General features: G+C 34.9%; 1 protein-coding gene and 1 long non-coding RNA gene across 3 annotated transcripts in view; one reads left to right on the top strand and one right to left on the bottom strand.

The window, feature by feature from the left end:
• The window catches only part of LOC143360820 (uncharacterized), a 283,741-nt gene that overhangs the window by 86,921 nt on the left and 171,736 nt on the right, over positions 1-25,084 (bottom strand). The gene's annotated exons all lie outside the window — the stretch shown is intronic.
• LOC143360806 (regulator of G-protein signaling 11) overlaps positions 4,393-25,084 on the top strand; it is a 188,860-nt gene continuing 168,168 nt past the window's right edge. The window contains exon 1 of one of the 2 annotated variants that reach the window (XM_076799940.1): positions 4,393-5,659. The gene's annotated coding sequence lies outside the window, so the exon portion shown is untranslated. The remainder of the gene's footprint in view (positions 5,660-25,084) is intronic. The other variant, XM_076799939.1, reaches the window with a different exon arrangement.

Genomic DNA, 25,084 nt, shown 5'->3' with positions numbered 1-25,084 from the left:
CTTTATGGTTAAAATCTTTAGCAGTTAATATAAATATAAATATTTCAAAGCCAATAGTAATATTTGAAGACAATAATGGCTGTATAAGTATAGCAAATAATCCAAGCAATCACAAGAGGTCGAAACATATAGATATCAAGTATCATTTTTCCAGGGAACAAATACAGAAGGAGGTTATTAAATTAAAATTTATTCCTACAGAAAATCAAGTAGCTGACATCTTAACGAAACCATTGCCAGCACCTAAATTTAAGGAATTTAGAGCAAAGATGGGCCTGGAATAAAAAAAAAAAAAAAAATTTAAAAAAAAATAAAATTTTCAGTAATAATAGTAATAATATAGGAATAAGATTATAATGAATGTAGAATTATAGTTGTGATAGTATAAGTTTCTTTTAAATGGTCTGATTAGGTTTTTCTGGGTTTCCCTAATCCTAAGCAACAAATGTTGGACCATATGTAATTAGCCCCAGACGAAGTACAAGGAAGACATGTCTTTACTAAAATAATAGATTTATTTTGAGGGGGCGTGTTGGATTTTATTTCATAAATAGAACAAAATGAATCTGTTATTTCTTTAGAAGCAAGGATCGTTTGAATCGGCTTTTGATATACATTGTATCTGCAGTTAATATACATTGTATGTTGTCCCCGGCATGGGACCCTCGATCCTCAGTTGTTCGTATTGGACTGTTGCTCCTCTGTTTCATTTCCTTGTTTCATTCGCGACGTTTCTCTCAAACTGTGAAGACGTATCTGACGACGTGCTTTTAGAGAATTGATTGAAATATAAAAATTATTTCGTATACAGATAAAGAGTGTGATTTCATTATAAACACCCATATCCCAATAGGTATAAATGATATTCTTGCAAGTGGAGGTGTAGAGAAGATATAGAGGTCACCTTTGTTTTTTTAACTGGAATGTCCAATTTTTTATGCTCGATTTCGATATATTGGCGTATTCTGAGTATAAAAGTAGTAAAGCGTATGTGTCCTAAAACTTTCCGTTGCTGAGATATTTGACTGTTTTCATGAATAATGATCGAAACGTCGGCCATCTGCAGTGATATAACTTTGTAGTGTTTGAACTGTTGCGTCTCTTACGCGTCTTATTGTTGGAGCGTCTGTTGTAGCACACGCTGGGATAATTCGTTGCTTCATATCTTCCGAAGTTGTTGGTGCATCTCAATACACAATATTTCTCAATGATCCCCACAAGAAAAAATTTTGGGGTGTTAAATCTGGACTTCATGTTGGCCAGCAAATAGTGCCACCGCGTCCTATCCATCGATTTTGGAACATTTCATTAAGTATACTTCTCACCCTTCGAGCGTAGTGTGTTAGACATCCATCGTGCTGATACCACATTGTCTGATGAACGCTTGATGGCACGTTTTCTAATAAATTTGGCGATGTATTTCTTAAGAACGTATCATATTTTTTACCAGTAAAAGTGCCGTCAATGAAATAAGGCCCAATTATTTGTTGCCCTATGATACCACACCACACATCAATGGGCCACCATCTTTGATGATCAATTTCTCGTAGCCAGTCAGGATTTTGTAGTGACCAATAATGGGTGTTATGAAAATGACCCACGCCCACGCCCATGACACGACCAGCGCTGGTAAAAGTAGCCTCATTGGTAAATAGTATTGAAGAGAAAAAAGTGGATTGATTTGTAGCTGCTCTTGAGCCCATCCACAAAATCTAACACGATTTACATAATCCATGTCATGTAATTTCTGGTGAAGGCTAATGTGACACAGATGATATTTGTGACGAGTGAGAATTCGTGATGCACTACTTTTGCTGACTTCAGATTCGCACTGAATCTGACGTACACTGATATGAGGATTGTGATGTACTATTGCAACAACATTAATTTCATTATCTTCATCACTACATGCAGGCTTTTCATGATTCATCTTACGAACAGCGAGACTTCCAGTTTCTTTTAATTTTTTACACAATCTTTCAAAAATCTTGTGTGAAGGGCATATACACAGTTGCGTTTCTCTTACTTTCTCCATAAATTAGAAGCATCTCTAATTGTTCTTCGAATGAAAATTTCATATTGACTATCTTATGTTCCCTAACTGAGAAACGTCGAAAGCTACCAATGTTTACATTTGACGTAGTGAGCATATCCTTGAATACGTTCCATAATGAAAGTAATAGAATGTAAATATCTCAGCAACGGTAAGTTTTGGGACAAATACACTCTTGTACTTTTATACTCAGAATACGCCAATCTATCGAAATCGAGAATAAAAAATTGGGCGTTCTATTTAAAAAAACAAAGGTGACCTCTATATCTTTTCTACGCCTCCACTTGCAAGAATATCATTTATACCATATTATGTAGTTTCTTAAACCCTACAACTTCTGTACGTAACATTTTCTCGTATTGTTTGAAATAACCAAGATATTCAAGTGGACAGAGCTCGTGGGACACACTGTATAATTTTGTAAATCTTTTCTACCGTGTAATATTGTGGAAGTTTTTCAATATTTATTATGTACGTATGTACTGTAACAAACACGTATTTCAATTGAAATGTTATATTTAACCTAGTCCGAAGTAATTTGTTATTTACAAATTCATGGGAGTTATCGAAACTTGAAATCGTTTTGGAAAATGTTAATGTGCGACTTGTCTTTTGAAGCCAGATACAGGAAACCAGAACTGCGAACTGACTGACATTCACAATTCGAGGAATGGCGTGCGCAAAACTTTACCATATATGTATACTGATCGTTGATCAATAAGTCCCCAGGGCAGTAACGTATTTACCGTGGTCCCACTTTCAAAATAAAATTAAGCACATCGAATATAAAATACTGCATTGAATCTTGCTTATTAAAAATATGTAACTCTGAGCTTCTTATGTTATACTACATTATCGTTTAACAAATTTTAATAATTCACTATTGACCTTATTAATATTAATAGAGATTATATGTTATTTAATCAAGTGAACGGCTATTTAAACACATGAATTCTATTATAATCGAGATTTTTGTAACATCGGTATCTATGCAAATGACGAATATACATTTTAAAAGAAGAAAAAATTTTTATAGAAACTCGTATGTAGCAAATACATAGTTTTTTCCGAAAACTAATTGCCAAATGTGTTTTAAGAAATTTATGGCAGTTCATTAACATCAAGAGCTGTTTCTTTCTTCGTTTTATTGCAAATGCTAGGTGTCAATAATTTGCTACGTCGCTGCTAAAGGATATTTCATCGCTTGCATTGCACATGTGCAGAAGGATTCCTTGTAGCCCTCTGCTCTACACGAAGCCATCGGTGTACCAAGATCAAATAGAACCCGGTAGACATTGCGATTATTTTTCTTTTCAAATACTTTTTTTATATCCTCAATTTTGCTACGAAATGGTTTACTGATTCAAATAAATCTGTTATATTTAAATAGTTTCTTCATTGTATTAAATTAATTTAGTATGGTTCATTAATTTATATTTCATTTAATAATTTCTAGTATGTCATACATATGCCGTGCATATACCACTACTCACGTACACTTTTTAAATTAAATTCTGTATCCCTCGCAATCAGGTTTTTAATTTCATTTTAAAGCGAATTGATAATTATTACTGTTTCAATGGCAGATACTATTTCAAACATAAAGACAATGATAAAGGCTATACTGATTACAATTATAATATATTATCTAAAACCGTTAGTGAATTCAAATAAAGATAAGTAAGTGTTACAATAACAAAAATAAGAATAAAAGAAATTTGATTAATCTATACAATGTGCTAGTATTGTTTCTACAAGCACATACATATTATCAATACACAACAGTTTCTTGCCTGTGATATTCCTCCAGTCGAGTAACTGCTACTTAAAATATCATAACAAATCTTGTAAGAATGGATAGACTATTTACAGAATAGTGTATTTGTTTTCTGTAACAGATAAGAACGAGTAACTTCACTGTACTCGAACGTTCTAATAAAATTCGCCCAGATGTTACTGCACATATGTGATAGTAGGATAAGGGACCCGATTACTTTGAGGTACGAATTACTATGTCTATATTAATTATAATTATTTTTAAAGCAAACGATCGCAATGAATATTTCACAATGAATATTAAAAAGAAATATTAAATTTTGTTCACTAAAATCGGTTAATATATATGTTATATATCTCTTTTTTAGTATTTATTATGCTTTCAAAATAAGTATAATTAATATAGGCACAGTAATTAGATCCCTTACCCTATTTATAAAATGTAATACTTATCAAAATGATGATATCTTTAAGAGAGGAATAGTTAGGACTCATAAGGATGGCTACTGTTGATTAAGAAACGAGTAAGCTTTTTGATAACGGAAATATTTCCAATGACTGAAGACAAATCAACTAGCATTCTCAGCATGTTCTAAATACGTATATGTACGTAGTCTCGGTCATAGATGAAGTTTAGTGTAATTCGACTGCGTGGTAGTCGGGAGCGTGGTCAAGTTGAGGAAACGGGGAAAAAGCTGGAAGCTTCGAAGGGGTGCCGACCGACTCCGATCTACCTCCGAAGGTGCACGGGCAGCATTTGACGAGCGTACACGAGAACGTCCGAAGCCAGGCCGAGCAGATGACGTTCCAGAACGTGGCGACGATATGGCTGCGGAGTTCGATTTTCGCGAAACGAAAGCACAGCGTTACCGTCGGTCGGTTTAAATCGCCTGTCCTCGCCAACGGCGACAACAGACAGTGCCACTAAAGTGTTGTGACAAGCAATTCGAAAAATGAGAAGGCAAATTGCGCACGCGACTTATTCTCACCCCTTTCCTCCCTTTGCTCTTGCTCTTAATCTCGCCCTCGCTCTCGCTCTATCACCGTCCGTCTTATTCACTCTCCCCATTTTGTGACTCTCTCATGTCCCTGTTTAGCCTATAACTGAACACGACCGTCGCGTAATACGACGTTTGACTATTATTTGTTTACATTTTCTGTTATTCCTCCCTCCTGTCAGATGCATTTTCGTCGTGTCCCATACCGTAGGAGAAATAATTATAACGGTGTGATTGGTAAACACGACGTTTAAACCGAGACGAGGGTCTACTAAAATGGTCCCCAGAGAGTTACCGACGTGCGTATGTGTCAACAGACAAAGAGGTCGTGCGCGTAGATCCTGAGATCTATGAGGAGGAATCTCGGAAGAGGGGTGTGGTACGCGTATAGAAGATAGAACACTGCGCGTCGACTTTCAGCTTAACTGCATTTTCCTTCTCCGACACGATCATCCGCCTCTGCCCGCGTCCTCATTCCCGTCTTCTTTCTGCTTTTCCATTTCCTCGTGAATCTGTAGCCGCCTCTTCTGTTCGCGTTGTGTGGTATCTTTGTGTTCGTCGCCATGGAAATTCTGATCGGCGTAGGAGCGATAGCGGTGTCGTCAAGGTGGTTGGTGCCGATGGCTGTGCTGGTACTGGTAGTGGTGCTGGTGGCGGTGCCGTTGCCAATGGTGTAGCGCGGGTGTGCGCGCGCGGTGCTGTTTCGACAGCATACAGTGCGGACGGTAGCTTTAGACTCCGCGGAAGAAGGGCCGTGAGCTCGACCGTGCTCCGATGGCCTGATATACACTACGAAACGCGTATATGAAGCTACACTGCCCTGACTCGTCGAGTGAGTAGTAGTTCACGTTAACACATACCGAATATACCGATACAATCGATTTGTAGAATCGAAATCGATGTGTGTACCTACATCGACAGAATATGTCGTCTTCAATTTCGTTTTTGCTTTCTCCTATGTCCTATACTTCTCGCTAGTGGCTGTCTCGCTCGTTAGTTCGCTTCGCATACCGTCACGTAAACGTTAGCAACGTTCCTTCGTCCTTGTCCGACTGATTCCTGTGAATATCAGTGTCTGCTCTGTGTCAAGGATAGCCTATCCGATTTGTTTTTCTTTCGCAACCCTTACCGAGTTGCGTATTCGGTTGGTCGACTGTCAACTGGACGGACGATTAAATCTGAGAAAAGGCGATGTGTCATTATATTCTACGATACAATCGGTTCCTGATGACTTCGCGGTCCAGTGTTACATCGAAAAATGTGAAGGAGATAGAAAATCGTAGGATGTGTGTGTACGTGTGCGTGGAAAGGCTGCAATGAATATCGAACACGTATTCCAGACAGCTAATGAAAACTTCAAGAATGCAAACCGGGTCAGATTCATACTTTCTTGCGGCGTGTTACCAAATTTTTTTTCAAAAAGAAATTCAAAAGTGGTGAAGAAATTTAATCCTGGATATCGGTTCATTTGCTTTTTAATTGGTCAATTTCATCGATTTGCCGGAGAAACAAGTTGCAATGTAAAGCTTTTTGTACGTATGTAGGGTAAAGGACCCAATTACTGTACCCATATTAATTATACTTATTTTTAAAACATAATAAATATTTAAAAAATATAGATATATAACATATATATGAACTGATTTTAATTAAAAAATAATGAAATAATTGGGTCTCTTAACCTATTCCGTGCCTCTAGACATCATAATTTATTTTTTACAAATATACCTGTAAAATTTCTGGTAAAACGTAGGTAAATATTAAGATCGACATTCGAATCGAGATATTTTGCTAGTCCGTTTGTAAAAAGTACAGACAATTTATTGTTATATTATATTTAGCATGGCTATTGCTATAGTAACGATTCAACGAAAGTCGAACGATGCGAATGCACTTCCCTGTTATCGAGCTGCGCCCATCCGTAGCTCTTGGCAATTGTGTTTTTTCATGAAAGTCAGCTGTGTTTACAAAGTTGTTTGACCAAATATATCGTAATACAGTGAAGGTGTGTTAATTAAGCCAAAGTATTTCTTCCTCGAGCAAGTGCAAAAGTGATCGTTAATAATTATTAGTTCTACTACGAAAAACATTTTCTTGTTTTCTTTCCTTTTCTTTTTTTGTTTTTCATCAATCTAGACCGTCCCGTGTTTCCCTCGTGATCAGTTCGATATGTTTTCGTTGAATGTCAGACAAAGTGCAACTGTAAAAATATATCGTGGCCTAGTTGCCCGCCCCACGGTTGCAGTACATTGAGCATTCTTCAATATTATATGAAGTATCTTCGCTTTCGCCGAATTGGAAAACTATTGCTAGCAAATTTCCTAACCGTTCTGGAAGAATATTTTATACGTGTCCTCGTATTGAACACTAGGTTTACGGAGCACTAAAAGTCACTATTTCACATTGCTTTATAAAAATAACAAGAATGCGTTTATCTAAATTTTCAACTATTTTTTTTTATAATAAATAACTAGGAAATAGTTTATAAATAAGAATTCGATGCTGATTCTGGATAAGATAAAAATACTTTTCCATCAATTTACCTCTTATTAACATTCTTACCTTTGTTAGATTCAATAGATTACTGTAACATTACTTTATGCGAGATTTTAATTGTCTATAACACGAATTCCGAAAATCACGTAATCGGTCACTCATTCAATTTGAAGTCTGTATTAATAAACTTTGTATGCAAATACATTTTTTCCTCGTTGCATAATTTAATATATTTTTAACTACATGCTGAATATATTATCAGAACTTTTCGTTGTTTCCGCTTAGCTTCATAACATATAATCATATGTTTTACGTACAGTTTGTGTTGAATTTTAGGTTTGTTCTTACAGAACCGTGAAATACTGAAAAATATAGAAGCAGTACTAAGTTTCTTTAATCCTCAACATGTGAACCTTCTTGAATAGTGGATTTTGGACTGATTCAGATTTAAACCTAAATTTACTATTATGTATTATTACAAAAATTATTTATTTGCCATAGTTTGCTTTAAAGAATACTTTATTTTTGCAAAGTAAGTATTTTCATTTAAACAGATTTATTGAAACTTTCAGTAATATTCTTTGAATGAACATAATTTTTATACAGTCTCGACAATCACAACGATATAAAAATATAATAGCGTCATACTGTGTCATTTAAAAACATTGAAAATGTTTCTTAAAATCATCGAAACATATTTTTTTTTTCAGTTAAGTATTGTGAGATAAAGTGTAATAGATTAAATTATATTGGCAGTGTAATAAATATGTATTGATCAGTACTCCCTATTCAGATAGTATTTGTTTTTTTTTTTCTTTATGAATTTACTTATGGAGTATCTCGAAAACCATTAAAAATCAAATGTGTACTTTAGGTCGATGAATAGAAATCATTCAAATAAACAAAACACATTAACGAACAAATTAGTGAGAAATGCATATCTCAAGTTAAGAAATGAAGTTCGAATTCCGTATCTTTCAAATTTATAATATTAAACAAAAGTTCGTTAACATCAAAACGTTTAACCCCTCACGTCTACGACCATCTACATATCTAATTTGCATGTAGTTAGTCTTTTCATATCTACTGTTATTCAACAGGCAACGATTTGTTTACACTTTGACAGAAGCACACATATACTTGTATACATATATGTGGTACATTACAGTCCAGGGTATCATAAACAATTTCGACTCTCTCTATTTTCAAAACGGTTAGACATTGAAAAACAGATCATACAACAATCTTAATTGTTTTAAGTTACATGATATTTTCAAAATAATTTTATGTATTTTCATGATTTGATGTACCGAGAAAGTGAAATCGTAGGGTAAGGGACTCCCAATTACTGTGCCAAAGTTCAATGGTACAATGGGGCTGACACGATGCCATAAAAAAATTTTGTTTTTATGTCATTTTTTTAGAGATATCAAGGTCACCTTGACTTTTTTAAATGGAACCACCCTTTTTTAAACACCTACAATGATAGTCCCTTTCATTAGGAATGCAGTAACTATATTATTCCAAGGTCATTCAAGGTCAAGGACAGAAAAAACGTATGAAACTAAACTATGGAAGCAGAATACCTGTATTTTATAAATGTATAATTGTGCCATGATTAGTGAATGTTGCTTCGTCCGTAAACAAGACATTAGAAAAAAATTAATGATTTTGAAGCAATCCCCATTGACAAAAGTTAATTCTATTTTGAAAATCAATCCCGTGCAATTCTTGATGGAGCGATATGTGGAACGGATGAAATTTATGTCGGGCCAGAATTCGTATTACGCTACTTTGACTTATGCCTGCTTTCCGGGAAATTTTTCTCGTACTCACGTGAGTATCGACAGCTATAGCTGCTAAAATATTAATTTCATTGTCTTCATTAATCGTGGGATTCTTCCGTTTGTGCTGTCTTGCATGTACACTTCCAGTACTTCGAAACAACCTGTACGTATTAATGAAAGTCTGTCTAGAAGGAGTGTTTCGCTCGGGGTACCTTTCTTCATAAAGTAATCGGGCCTGCACTGCATTTTGTCTACATTCACAGTAAATCGTGATCATATCACACTTTTCAGTCATTAAATAAGACGGAATCGCATTTGGAAACATACTGATAGTAAATAAGAATGCTGAATAACAATAACATTGGAGGACCTTAGTATGTTTACTTTAACTACGACCATACTATGTTTACTATTTACTACAAGTCTCAACCGTGGTAAACGTATTCTGGTTTCATATTCTAAATCTTATACGTTTTCTCTGTCTGTGACCGTGAATGACTTTGGAATAATTATTTTCACTGAATTCCTAATGAAAGGGACTATCATTGTAGGTGTTTAAAAAAGGGTGGTTTCATTTAAAAAAGTCAAGGTCACCTTGATATCTCTAAAAAAATGACATAAAAACAAATTTTTTTTTGGCATCGTGCCAGCCCCATTGTACCATTCAACTTTGTCCTTACCATATTTTACGTATCTTTAGAAACAACAAAGATATTTGAGGTGCAAACGTTAGGCGACTCACCCTGTATATATTCATACCGAACAATTTTTGAAAACAATTTGTTTTCGTAACTTTAGTGCGTCACAAGATATTTCCGTTTTTAGATAAACGAAACACCCTGTACATTGACCGATTTTAATGAAAAAAATGTAATATCTGTTTTTTAATCATCATTTTGCTTTAACAATAAGTACCGTTAATATAGGCGCAGTAATTGGTACCCCCACAGTAATTGTACTACTTCTTGTGTAAAATATAATTCTACATTTTCATATGTACTAACTAGTGCAGTTTTTAATCTTCTTTAACCCTCATACGCTCCTCAGAAATAGTTGCATAAAGGAACCTAAGATAATGTTTCACACATTGTTGTTTTATTTCTCATATTTTAAAGAAACACATCGCACAACACCGACATAAAGAAATTAATCGTTTTACAATATGCAAATAACATAAATGGGTGAACTTTCATCCTAAGTAACAGTGTGGAGGTTAAAAAGAGTATTGATACATGTATTCGAGTTTCACACTTATTAGCGTAAAAGTAATTTAGCAATACAAAATTGCTTCAACTATTGTCTATTGTCTACCAGCACATTTTCGCTAACCTACTACTAGCGTATACAGGATGTCCGTCTATAAATGTCAACAGGTTGAAGTTACAAGAAAGTTTAATAAGACTTTACACGGTTTTAAGTCTGCTATAAAGTGCATGTAAAATATTTTTTTTATTTGTGACCTTTGCGAGTTATGAAGGTCACTATGGATTTTTTTAAATTCATACTCCCATTTTTTTACACATTTATGAAGTAGGAGTTATTATAATCATATTTGCTAAAAATTGATATTATGCATTGATTACAAGATAATCGGCATTTGAGGTATCGAAAAAATAAACTGGATTGTAAGTATTATTGAAGTGATTTGGAATGTCAAAGAGGTTGAGAAAGAATATATTCAAATAATATTTGATAAATCAAATCAATTCATAAAAAAATGATTTGTATACTTTCTTAACCTCTTTGACATTGCAAATCAAATTCAAAAATACTTACAATCCAGTTTACTTCTTCGATACCTCAGATGCTGATTATCTTGTAAACAATATATAATATCCATTTTTGAACAAATACGATTTTGACTGCAAATGATTCCTACTTCATAAATGTTTAAAAAATGGGGGTATGAATTTAAAGAAACGCTGGTGACCTTCATAACTCGCAAAGGTCACGAGTAAAAAAATATTTTACATGCATTTTATAGCAGACTTAAAACCGTGCAAATTGGTTTTATTAAACTTTCTTGTAACTTCAACCAGTTATGAAATATTTGCTCTGACATTGAAAGACGGACACCCTGTATAGGTTAAGGGAGCCAATTACTGTGTCCTGTAGCAGCACTTCCGAAATTTTCACTAGAAAGAAACGTTTTTTTCTATAAAAAACCTTTCTTAAGAATTTAAAATTGTATTTCAAAGCTTTTTTTATAAATATAAATTTTCTTATAAAAGAAACATTGAACTTTCTTTGAATATCATGAAACATAAAATAACAAGTATCGGAGTCAGTTACTGTGTGTCTATAATCCTTAACCATTAGTTAATGTGCCTCAATTACTGTGTTCCCAATCGTAATACTGTGCGTTAACTACTGTGCTCCCTCTCCGAATACTGTGTTGCAATTACTGTGTTCTTTACTTGAATACTGTGCATCAAAAACGGTGGATAATAAAAGATTAATATTTAATATAATTTAGCAGATTACAACAGTAACAATGTTAATAACAATTTACTTAAAAAAAAAATAAATGTGAATAAACGAACTAAATACATTTCAATTAAAAATTTATTTGAATAAATTTTATAAAAACAAATAAATAACAACAAATCTTTGGTTGTCTTTGAATTAGGTGATTTGTACTTTTTAAATTTATAATTTGTTACAAAACTTTCGTAAGAATCTTTTTACTTTTTTTGGCAGGAGCATTTTTAGTTTTATTTTTCTTTGATTCTTCTTTTATTTGTTGCTCTCTTAACTTTTGGAAGTCCAGATTCAACACCTTCTATAGCTAAATTCAGGGCCTCCTTACTGTACAGCATATGTTTTTTTCATGTGATAACAACAAAATATCACGATCAGACACTTTAAAATGCATGCTATAGATAACTGCTTAAATAAATTTTTATACGAGCGTAGTTTTTTTTCTAATATGTGTTTATGTTTGCACTTACCTACGTTTCGTACGGAAAGAGGTTAGATTATCTGTCAATGCACGTATGTATACGCGGTACGGTGTGGCACGGTAATTAAGCACTGAACAAAAACTAGCTCAGCTACTGCACACAGTAAATGACGCTACTTCCAAATTCGTTTCAGTTACTGAATTTATTGAAAATAAATGCAAATATTGTTAAAATTGCTCTTATTAGTGTCTTTTTCCTAATTTAGATTCGTTTTACTAATATAATACATGTTTGTATGTGCAGAATTATTTACATTACCGAATATTGACTTTCGTTTGTACAGTGTTTTCTTAAGGTTCCTTGTAAGCTGTACATGAAATTACTCTAGGTTATGTTAGTTCATGTAACAAACATTCGAAATGATCTCTTTTGTTTTTTAAGAGCTTTTGTGTTTTACACACTTAATTTTAATAAATAAACAATTAACTGATTTTAATGAAAAAAAATGTAATATCTCTTTTTTAATATTCATTGTGCTATAAAAATAAGTATAATTAATATAGGCTCAGTAATTGTGTTCCTTACCTTATCACTATGTAAACATGAATTAGTGGAGAATATCTTGTTATAAAAGTGTGTTACTTAGCGCCGAAAACCACATTTCAAATAGTAAACAACTGGCTACGTTATCTACGTGTGATTATTAAATCATTGTAATCAATGTACGCATGACGCTGTAAGACGATATACGAAAACTTCTACTAATCAATATGAGTCAGCACGAATATAAATACTTATACAAATTAGTTTTCCAAACAAGAAAAGAGAGAGTTTGTGCAAAACACATGCAGAATCTATTGTTCCAATACTGGCGTATAATCGTATATAAGAATAGAAGTATTTATACAGGGTGGCACTTTTGAGTAAGACCACCTAAATATCTCTTCAGATTATTGTAATACAAAAAATATTTGTTACGTAATGTGCATGATGTCAATGGATCAAATATCTGACAAGAATATTTTTTTCCGAAGGTTATTTTTTTCGGAGTTATCAAGGTCATCGGTGTTTTTTTATGCATACCTACATTTTTTTATTTCATCGTGTATAACATGACCTTGAAATCAGCATGGTCTTCGAAAATTAAAGTTCTACCTAGAGTTGATGTCGAATATCTTCGGCCACGACTCCTGAACCTGTGAATGCGAAGAAAACATTTTTTATCAGACTTAAAGTATCGATCAGCAGATGTGTGTGTGCGTATGTGTGTTAACTGTTTAAACAACACCCACTTTTTCATAAGTTCTCATCAGAGATGTTCAAAACGGTGTCCTTCTACGGTGATACATTTCCTGAAACGTGCAATGACAACTGTACAGATATTTAAATTGTTTCGAAATTAATATCCGCACAAGTCTAATTATTCGATTCTCCATGTCCTCTGGTGTAGTTGGTGTAGTTGGTTTGGTTGTTCATTATAAACCGTTTGTTTCAACTTTCCCCACAAAAAAAAAATATCCATTGGTGTGAGGTCTGGTGAACACGGCGGTCATCCTACAACTCCAGTATAACCAATCCATCGATATGGAAACTTTAAGTCCAAAATTTGTTTGACAAGGCGTGTAGAATGAGCCGGACAACCGTTATGCTGATACTACATTCTTAAACGGAGTGGTTCTCAGTGGTACATCATGTACAAGCATTTGTAGCTCATTTTGCAAGAATGTTGCATACTTTTCTCCACTTAAAGTACCGTTTTGAAATAGGACCAATTATTTCATTATTTAAAATGCCACACTGGACGTTTACACTCGACGGTCTTTGTTTATCCATTGATCTTAGCCAGTGTGGATTGTCAATTGACCAATAATGCATGTTTTTTAGACTTAACTGTCCATGGTTGGTAAAAGACGCTGCATCACTAAATCGTACTGTTTTAAAAAATAATTCGTCATTTTCGTATTGCTGCAAACCCCACCGAGAAAAATTCATACGATTTACAAAATCTGTACCATGAAAGTTCTGATGTAACGATAAATGATAGGGATGAAATTTTTCTTCTTGAAGTATCCGTATTACACTACCAATTACACAGAAATTACTGATCACCTTTGCATAAGTACAACGTGATGGACAATTACGGCTTGAAAATTTATCTTTGCACATTCGAACCGCTTCCCTTAAACAATGATCAGCTTTACCGTAAATGAATATCATATCAACTTTCTCTTGCATTGAGTAATTCATTTCAAACAGTACGTTGATACACTGATAGATAAATTAAAACTGATCGGGATTTCAAACCGTTATGTTTATTTACATTCACGCTTTTTATTGTAGAGTCTTGGTCAAAGCCTACGATCTCGATAGGCATTAGTTCTAGGTGAAACTTTAATTTTCGAAGATCAAAAACACGTCAAGGTCATGTTATTATACATATCTGGATGTATTTTCCGATCAGTTACACGAAGCAATAAAAAAAATTATAGTTATGTATAAAAAAACACCGATGACCTTGATAACTCCTACAAAAATGACCTTCGGAAAAAATATTCTTGCCAGATATTTGGTCCATTGGCACCATGCACATTACGTAACAAATATTTTTTGCATCACAATAACCTGAAGATCGCGGAATTATCCCCACTACCACGGGGTATACCTTGTGATGGGCCGAGAAGCTCTAGAGCCGCAGCCGCCGAGGAGTGTAAACATAACACTGGTCGAGTATATCGGTGTGAGACCAGGAGATCAGTACTAATCCAATTAAGACTTCTTTATTATTCTTTATTTTTTTATGCGACTTTTACCAACATATTCGTGGCATTGTTCTAATGAAAATGATACCAAATATGATATAATTCCGATAATATTTACTTGTGTAATGAGCGATGAACGTTACTTCCCATTATAATTATATTAACGGAAAATTAGTGTAAATATGATCTGAATGATATCGTGTTTAGTACCATTTTAATCGGAGAAATTCCACAAATATTAATAAGATTAATAATAAAATAGTGCGTTTTGATTTAAAAGCAATCAAAATCAAGTTTTGATTTCTCGAACGCTTCGACGCTCCACATCTCTTTTCTTTCCCATACGCTGCCTTTCTTTGGTTCCGAAACTTCAATCGTTCATTACACAAGTAAATATCATCGGGTTTATATCATATTTGGCATTATTTTCATGAGAAAAATGCCATGAATATGATGAAGTCATGAAAAATAAAGGAGTTTTTTTATTGGTTAAGTAGTGGTCATCTGGTCTCATATCGATATACCCGACCCGTATTATGTTTCCACTCATTGGCGACCGAGGCCACTCGTACTTTGGGGTCCTGACAAGGTACACCCCGCAGCAGTGGGGATAGTTCTGGGACTTTTATCGGTTAGATATTTGAGACATAAATCGAGTATAGACTGTATACAGGGTGTTCATTTGAAAACTTTCCAGCCGAATATCTCGAAAAATATGAAAGATATTAAAAAAAAAGTGTAAAACACGTGTCCAAGGATTTCGAGGGGAAAAGAGGGGGCAGTATCAGTTTCTTATTTGCGTGGCGTTTTCAAGGTCATTTGAAATGCAACTTTGTTTTTTCAAATGGAAACCTATATTTTTTATTATGGGATATTATTGTACGTAAAAAGACCAGCAATTTTCGTAGGATACTTTTTTTATCCGCGCACTAGTTTCGGAGATATTTAAAGAGAAGTAGAGCGAGGCATATTATTGTGTAAAATTCATTGACGCAAATCGTTTGTTTTGTTGAAAACAAAATTGTCCTCTATCGATCTCTTGTTTGTGTTGTCTGTCATCATCGTAATAAGAGATACCATATCGTAGTACAATTAATTGTATAAAATGGTGTATTCTTTAGAAGAAAGAATAGAAATAATTTTTATTTATGGAGCTGATGAATGTGCTCGTCGAACTGCTGCTACGTTTAGTGAGAGACATCCTGATACACATGTTTCTCACACGTATGTACGTGTTAGAATTAGTTGCAAAGTTTAAGGGAACAGGATCGGTGACAAATCTAAAAAGAAACCAGTCAAAATTCATAAATAACGCTGATCAAATCGAAATTATAGGTCAGTTTACTGTGAAACCTACTAGTTCAATTCGACAAGTTTCAGTGGTATCTGGTGTATCAGTGGGATCTGTGCACAAATTACTTAAACATAACAAGTTTCAATCTTATAAAATGCAGTTGCATCAATAGTTATTGGAAGATGACTTTGACAGCCGGATTCAGTTTCGTGAGGAATTAACAAATATGATCAACGTCACTCCTAATCTAATTAAAAACATTTGTTTTAGTGACAAATGCACTTTTTTCTTAAACGATGCTGTAAATCGTCATAACTGTCGTTATCGGAGTGACGAAAATCCACATATTATTAGAGAAAATAATATTCAATGGCCGGAAAAAATAAATTTTTGGGCAGGCATTTTAGGAAATACTATTATAGGTCCTCTGTTTTTCCAAGAAAATCTGAAAATGGCAATCTGTATTTAAATTTACTGGACGACATCGTTGATCCACTTATAACAGAAAGTCTTGAAAACCAAAAAGATGAAAACGGCAATTTTTTGTTAACCGAAGAACTTTTGTACTTCCAACATGATGGTGCTCCCCCGCATTACACGTTACCAGTTCGCCAGTGGTTAAACAATCGATTCCGACTAAGATGGATCGGTAGAAGAGGTGTTATTGAGTGGCCACCAAGATCACCAGATCTAACTCCAGTCGACTTCTTTTTGTGGGGACACTTAAAGTCTGTTGTTTATAAAACGCAACCAGAAAGCGTCAACGATTTGCGTCGCAGAATTGTACAGGAATGTAGAGCTATTCCAACAAATACCTTCGAAAATGTTCGTTCAGAATTTGAGAATCGTCTGTATTACTATTTAGAAAACAACGGAGAACAGTTTGAAAATTTGTTATAGTTATAAAGAAATTAAAAACTTTCTCGCAGTATAAGTATGACTTGCTCTACTTCTCTTTCAATATCTCCGAAACTAATGCGCAGATAAAAAAAAGTATCCTACGAAAATTGCTGGTCTTTTTACGTACAATAAGATCCCATAATAAAAAATATAGGTTTCTATTTGAAAAAACAAGGTTGTCTTTCAAATGACCTTGAAAACGGCATGCAAATACTGATACTGATACTTATACTGATACTGCCCCCCTCTTTTCCCCTCGAAATCCTTGGACACGTGTTTTACACTTTTTTTTTATATCTTTCATACTATTCGAGATATTCGGCTGGAAAGTGTTAAATTTTGGCGCTAATCCATGAGTCAATACGCATGAGCGTTTCTCGAAGGAGCCACCGCCTCATGGTGGATTGTCCTTTGTTTTTCGACAATCTTTTGTTTGCGCGGGCTTTCTCGTGGTAGCGTCGTCCCGTGGCACACGCGTCGTATTTTATCGCGAACCACGCTCTGTGCCGGACATGTAGCGAAACGCGTTGTACGCGTAATTATTATTTACTCACGCACCGAGCGAACCGCGCTTTGTAATAATTAACCGAATAGTTTCCAACAGAAGGTTTTCAAATGAACACCCTGTATGTATACATATACAGGGTGAGGCACCTAAAATAGGCTACCTGAGGATCTCACCTCAACAGGTTGTTGACGATAGAAGAAAATTTGGCAGACGATGGTTGCGTGGTTTCGAGGATGTTATAATTCCATGTTAATAGTTTTTTTGTAGGTGGAAGCGTAGTAGACATATCAAGGTCAAATCTGTTTTTTAAATTAGAATGATATACTGTTCTATGTACTATCTAATGAGGCGTTTTAAGACGCGTACAGTGACCTACGACGCCTAAGTGCAGACATTTATCTGTTTCATATATTCGAAATGTAGTAGTTATCGAGATATTATCGAAATAATTTTCCATATGTACTTACCATATTCAAGTTGAGGGATATCAATTCGAGCACCGATTAGCTACCAGCTACATGGTGACTTTTTGAATGTGTACCCAGTATCGATAAAGTACGTTATATCTATGAAAACTATTTCGTTAATAACTTTTTAAGGAACAACTAGAGACGGCTGAATCCGTTCGGAGGTTATTTCGCAGAGTGTCCTTGATAATACATGTAAAAATCAAGATCCCGCACATGCATATACATATACATATACGTACAGACAAATGGCAAGGTAGTAACATTCATATATTTTTGTTAATAACTTTTTAATAAACAACGAGCGACGACTAAAACCTACTGAAGGTTACTCAGGAAGTTGGCCTTTACAACATATGTCAACGTCATAGTCACTGGACCTGGGTCCGCTAAACGTAATATTTACCAAAAATCGTTCGCTACATTGAAGATAATCTATTTTTATTTAAGTTAGTACAACAATTTTTTTATTTTTTATATTGTAGTAATTTTTACCGCTGGGTACAAGTTACCAAGATTTTGCTGGACATGGAGTTGGATGATGTTATACAACTCCACCGTTTTGTAATTTTATGTAATAAAAAAAAATATGGAGATAAAGCTAAAAGCTAAAGCTTGAGCTTGTTGCTCAATGTCCCCTAAAAAAATCTTTTTTTTTATATGCGAAAAAAGGTGGATTTACTCCATTTTATTAGGCTTACAGGGTTGCATAACCCCTTAATACTAATACTAGTAGTTAGCGTTTTTTGCATTGTAGCATTATATTCACATTTCCTCTTTCTTTATCTACTGACAATGAGATAAGGCTCCACTGAGCAGGAGTCACTAGGTGGAAAGTGAAGAGTGGGGATAGGTCGTGGACATTTAATCGAGGGAGTTTCAGCGAAATTTAACTGTAGGTCACTGTAGTTAAACAGTTTTAACTTGCATAGTAATATTTCGCCGACTTTGTCGTATAAAGAGATATGGTACCGTATTACATTATGTGCATATTTAGTAATATTTATAAATACAGGCAAACCCGGATTTACGTAGACATATAGTCCCAAATCGCTAGCTAAAAATGGACCACGTGGGAATGATTTATGTCTACGACAGCCAGAAATGTTATTTATATCGTTGTTTTTTTTTAAGAAAGCGATCGTACCCTTGCAATCCTTCGCTCTGCTTCCGCTTACTCGACTTCCTTATCTTGTATCATATTGTTGTATTGGGCTATCAGTAGAAGTGCTTATGAAAATCTCAGCGTATACGCTTATTCTAAAGGCTCGTACAGACCTCAACATTTCGACGAACATTGCCCCGAACAGCGAACGAAACGCAAAATCGACATTCATTTCGGAGATCCGAACGGCGCGATTTTGCGTTTCGGTCGCTGTTCGGCGCGCCGTTCGAAACGTATGTCGAAAAACCGACAAGTGATGGATCGACCGCGTGCACGAACGCAAACGGGTAAGCCTCGCACAAACCTGAACATTTCGACGAACATTGCGCCGAACAGCGACCGAAACGCAAAATCGCGCCGTTCGGATCGCCGAAATGAATGTCGATTTTGCGTTTCGTTCGCTGTTCCGCGCAAGTCTCTTTATAACTAATCATTAGACAGCAGATCTTTATGCAAAATAAAATTTTTCTACCTTAATTCCAAGAAATTGGAGTAAAATAAAAATTCATTTTCTTTCTCAATATGTTTAATAAGTTGAGAATAATATAACGATATTTTTAAATTCTTCTAGTAATTTCACTGTTTCAAATTACACCTACTCATTTTTGTGATAAATGCATAAAAATTCGCTGTCTACTAATCATCTGTTTAATATTTATTAATGGTTCATATCTCACACGCATGTCTCATTTCTTAAATTTCCTGCTTCGCCGATCAACTTACATGCAGGATAAAAAACGGAGTGCAGTGAGAAAACCGCAGTTAGTTATCTCTGGATCTATATTTACTGTACAGTACCGGACAAAAGAAAGTTTAAATAGTAATGTACACGATAACTATCACAATTATTATAAAATGAAATTTTATTTGAAAGTAGCAATGTAAGTTTAATTTTACATTTTTGTGATTACAGTTTTTATATTCAAACATTTTGTTAGTTTTATTGCTTTGTAGGACCTCTGTTTGCAGTCTACTGTTTGTACCTTCCTTGGTATAGGTGCAATTAACCCCTTGCCATGCGATTATCTTCATGGTTACAGTAACTAGGGGTCATTCCACGCGAAATCGGACACTTTTTGAAGTACTGTTTCGGATTATGTTGACATTTTAAAATGTTGTAGTATTTAGTGACGGATGAATGAATCTCAAAAGATTTTTTAATGTCTTAAAAATGGTTGATTTTACAGACGTGTAAAAGGTCACTAGAACTAACAAACCGATGAAAATGAGTTTTTAAAAATATTTTTGTTTGAAAAGAATGTTTTTTTAACCATTTATTTTTGTTTCATTTTAAACAAATGCAATGTTTTCATAGCAGGGACATTTTTAAAAATTTGAAAAAGTGACGGTATAGCCACAAGTGTCTCCTTGACGGACCTGTTTTTAAAAAAGCGGACACTTGAAAATTGACGAAATTAAAATTATTTGAAGTGAACGCTGCACCGCGATATATAGCCTCGGACGGCCAACGCACGGTACGAGTAGCGACCGGACGACTAAAAGTGGGTTTTCCTAAGCGCTTCTTGACGCAGCGTTTTGCGATCCTGAGGCCTTTTAGGGTTGTCCCGTACAAGACAGGCAAAATGCCGAAGTTGTTTGGTCGCCTAGATTCAAGAACAGGGGTTAGAAATTTGTAGGTCGAAGAATGGTCTTCGTCCCAATAATCTTTCCCGACGTCTTTGAGGCTATAACTTAGAACGTCATATTGCTTCCAAATGGCCTTTCGAAAGCGCGTTGACAGTTCCCTGCTGTAAATGGCACAAAAAAATGTTTTAGGGGCTCCACAACTCCTTAGGTAAACTATCGGTATCTCTCCTCTACAACATCTTGGGGATAGGAATCGTCCCTGCCTCTTGGTGAAACAGCATTACAAACCCTTATATTATACGTAAATTACACATATAGTCGGTCACGAAAATATTCGGACACCACTATAGTTTTGACTATTATGGTCCGTACTTCAGTATGCAATAAGAACAAAAAGAGGTTTCCCCGTATGTTACTAAGCAGTGTGTAGTTAAGAAAAACATAAGAGATATTTATTTACGATAAGTGAATATGTAAATAATAAAAGAAAAATGGAAAGTACGCTCATTTTCATGTCACGAAAATATTCGGACACTATCAAAACTAAGTTTATAACACTATATATAAATCTTGTTTTTATAAATTAATATTTTGTTGGATATCCCATATGTTTTATGACATGCCGTGATCGCGTTGGCATATTATAAATTAATCTTTTTAAATAATCTTGCCCAATACGTAGCCATTCTTCTTGTAGACGTCTTTTTAGTTCGTCCTTATTGTTAATGTATATAAATTTTCATTGGGATTCAAATCTGGCAATTGCGGTGGTGGGTAGAGGACATTCCTGCAAGTGTATCACTGATGCACTGATATTCCACGGTCATTACTTAATTCAGTTGCTAACTTTGGAGCACTTATCCGAGGATCACATTTGATTCTCCTAATTATGGAGCGTTTATCACGAGTATTGAGGATCGGTTTGCGTCCGCCTTGAGGGAAAGATTCAATTTTATCTACGTTCTTGTAACGTCGCACAATATCTCATACCGTGCTCTTACTAATATTTAATAAATTTGCAATTTTGCGAATCGATTTCCCTTTTTCCCGATGAAAAATTACTAATTGTCGTATATCAAACAACGTGTTCTTACTTTTCCGATCCATTTCGCACAAATTTTGAGCAAGACTGACAAATATTCGATCTCTAACATACTCTGCACACAGTATGAATGATATGTTTACAAACATTGTTTCAGTCAGTTCCTGGAACCTGGAAACTTGAGAAGTATAGCAAGTGTCCGAATATTTTTGTGACATGAAAATGAGCATTTTTCTTTTATTATTTATGTAATCACTTATCGTAAATAAATATCTCTTATGTTTTTGTTAACTACACACTGCATATTAACATACGTGAAACCACTTTTTGTTCTTATTGCGTAAATTTCTGAAGTACGGACTATAATAGTCAAAACTATAGTGGTGTCCGAATATTTTCGTGACCGACTGTATATTGTAGAAAAGAGAATAGTAGTTATTTTTTTTTAAGAAATATCCAAATTAGGAAGGGGGTCATTTCATGTGAATTAAATCATTTTTTGGGGACTATGTTTCGAATTTTGATGAAATTGAAATTCTGTTTTTCAATTCGCGGAGCCTAAAAACTATTTATTGAACTATTTATTATTTTTATAAAAAATGTTTATAAAAAATCTTTATAAAATATTTCTATAAAAAAATTTATTTTTAAACAAATTTATTTTAAAAATTTATTTTTAAACTAACAAATTTAAAACGAAAGTAATAATAAATGAATGCTATTCGCTATCCGACTCATTCTCAGTACTTTGAATGTGATCCCCATTCACGTTCTTCCAAACAATCTCGATTATCTTTACATTTTTATTGCTTTTCCAATAAGTATAAAACATATATTAAAAACATATTAAGAATAAATGAAAATGATTGACATATAATTATTGCAAAATTGTATTACGCATAAAAATGATTATTCTATGATTATTAATAATAATTTCGATCCTCCTACGCATTTTTTGCAAAAGGAATGTATTTCATATCGTGATATACACGAATATTGAATATTTCCAGTAAATTCCGCGCGGTGACCGTTCCAGCATTGGCATCCTGAGGGTGTAGAGGGAAGTAAACGGTTCTGAGGTTCTGGTAGCAAATGATTTTCAGTATTTGGCCTTTGTTGCGAGCACCTCGAGCGACTCTCGAGTGGCCTGCAGATACGCTCAGTCCTTATGGGCGACGATTTTAGGCGACCAAACAACTTCGGCATTTTGGGGCGTGTGGGGCGACCCTTATACTCCATTCGTCATACTTCGTCAGACGCGATCGCATAGTATGCGACGCATACGACTGCATCTGGTTTTCCTAAGATTTCCTAAGCGCGTATGGACGCATGTATCTGCGTGAAGGCACGTGTATCCGAACGGATTTTTATGGTGGTCGTAGGGCCCTTTTCTTTTCTCTTCTGTTCTTTACACTTCGTGTAAAGCAGAATCGAGGTTGAAAAGAAATGAATCAAAAATTAGTTTTGTTACTACTTAACCGTTTAAGTCCCAAACAGCGCGATCGCGCTGCTGAGATTTTGCGTCGAAAAGTTCCAGTACATTTCGAACACTATGGACAACTGACAGTGCAGTCGCTGACTGTCGAAGTAGGCGCTCAACTTTACTGACGCACTTACATCACATAGCTGCTTTTTTAAATATAAATAATACAATTAAACATTTTGTATTTCATTGTTATCGCGCCGCTTAGGCCTCTTCGCAATTGATAAAGACAAGCCCTATTGCGCTGTTCGGCGTTTTCGACCATGTTTTTTCAATGAGCCCTAGGATTCAAACGGTTAAAGAAGAAAAAGATGATGAGATTCTTTTAAGAATTTTTATTAAGGAATGATGGAAAAACATTTGGAGAATTTTTTAGATTGAATACTCTAAAATAGTCTCTGGAAGTTTTAAACGTGTACACTTGCAGGGTTTGGCTGTCAATTTAAGAACGATTATTAGCGTGTCATAAACCTTCAGATACGACACCGTGCATCTTGAGGCCTCTTTCTTGGGGTTAGTTTCGATCCCCCAGCCGTGTGTATTAGTCTTTTCAAGCCTAACGGTGAATAGCGGTCGATCGGTCGGTACAATTACCTGAGTCACCGGATGTTACACAGTGGTGTCGAGGCGGCACAAAATCCACTTTATAAATTTTCGATTTTTATAAAAAAAAAAATTATTTTTGCATTGTCCAATAGTGAGATATTATTACACACAGCTTGACGTATTAACAGCCAAAAATAATTTTTCAAAAAAGTTGTTCAACATTAAGTAATATGGACTAATCGGAAATATTTGTTTTTTGCTCATTTTTTATTTATGGAAGCATATCTAAAATCTGTTAACAGACTGTGGTTTCGCACTGATCGTTTTGGACAGGTGTACCATTGAACTAACTGTCAAAACGTGACATCGAGTCGCACGTCTATGTGCAACCGCATGCGCATGGTACCGCGCGGGAAATCGGCGAGTCGGGCAGACTGTAGCGTGGCGGGCCATAACGATCAACGTGTATTTTGTATTACAGGTAACCCTCCTATAACACGGTAGATAGGTTCCTAGAAAATGCCGTGTTGTATGAGACCCGGAGCCAGTACAAAAAGGGGGGTTACGATCCGGAAACTTATTAAAAACAAATATTTTTTTTAATTCTACATAAACAACTTAATTTTTATTAAAAAAATAAATGTATGTACAATACAAAACAAAAAATATTATTTTAATTTAACGCAACTTTAATTTAATTGTAACCGTGTAGGAGGGTTCCAGCAATTTATGAATCGTGTTATAGCGAAACCGTGTTATAAGATGCCGTGTTGTAGGAGGGCTACCTGTACTTATTGTTAGATATAAGTTAGGTTAAGTCGGCAAGAAGACGTGCACAAAATATATTTTTCCACATCTTTAAAACAAGGATCTCAATTAATATCCAACACTAATTTTGTGTAAAAATTCTCAGCCAGCTTCGGCCACTCTTGACCGCGATTTAACACGTTGAGCTCGGCGCCGATATTGCTGTTCTTTCCGTTCAGCCGGCAGCGAGCGAGTACTTAACGGCGATATTTGAGACGGCTGGAATGAACAAAGATAAATAAATAAATAAATTACTACATTTATTTTTTAACTTTGATACTGTCGGTCCCACGGACCGACGTTGTCCAAACGAAAAGTCCACCGTCGGTCCCCAGGGACCGATTCCGGCCAAACGGAAAGTTCACTGTCGGTAACCAGGGACCGACGCCGGGCTCAGCGTGTTAAGTATAAATATAAACTTTTAGAATTTCCTAGAATACTTCATAACCATTCTTTTATGTTAAATAAAGAAAGTTTTCGTTCACTAAACCACTGTCGCAAAAACACAACAGA

Source organism: Halictus rubicundus, chromosome 14 (genome assembly GCF_050948215.1).
Source record: "Halictus rubicundus isolate RS-2024b chromosome 14, iyHalRubi1_principal, whole genome shotgun sequence".
Lineage (NCBI taxonomy): Eukaryota > Metazoa > Arthropoda > Insecta > Hymenoptera > Halictidae > Halictus > Halictus rubicundus.
Note: the sequence above shows the minus strand (reverse complement) of the source record. Positions and strands in the feature narration are given on the sequence as shown.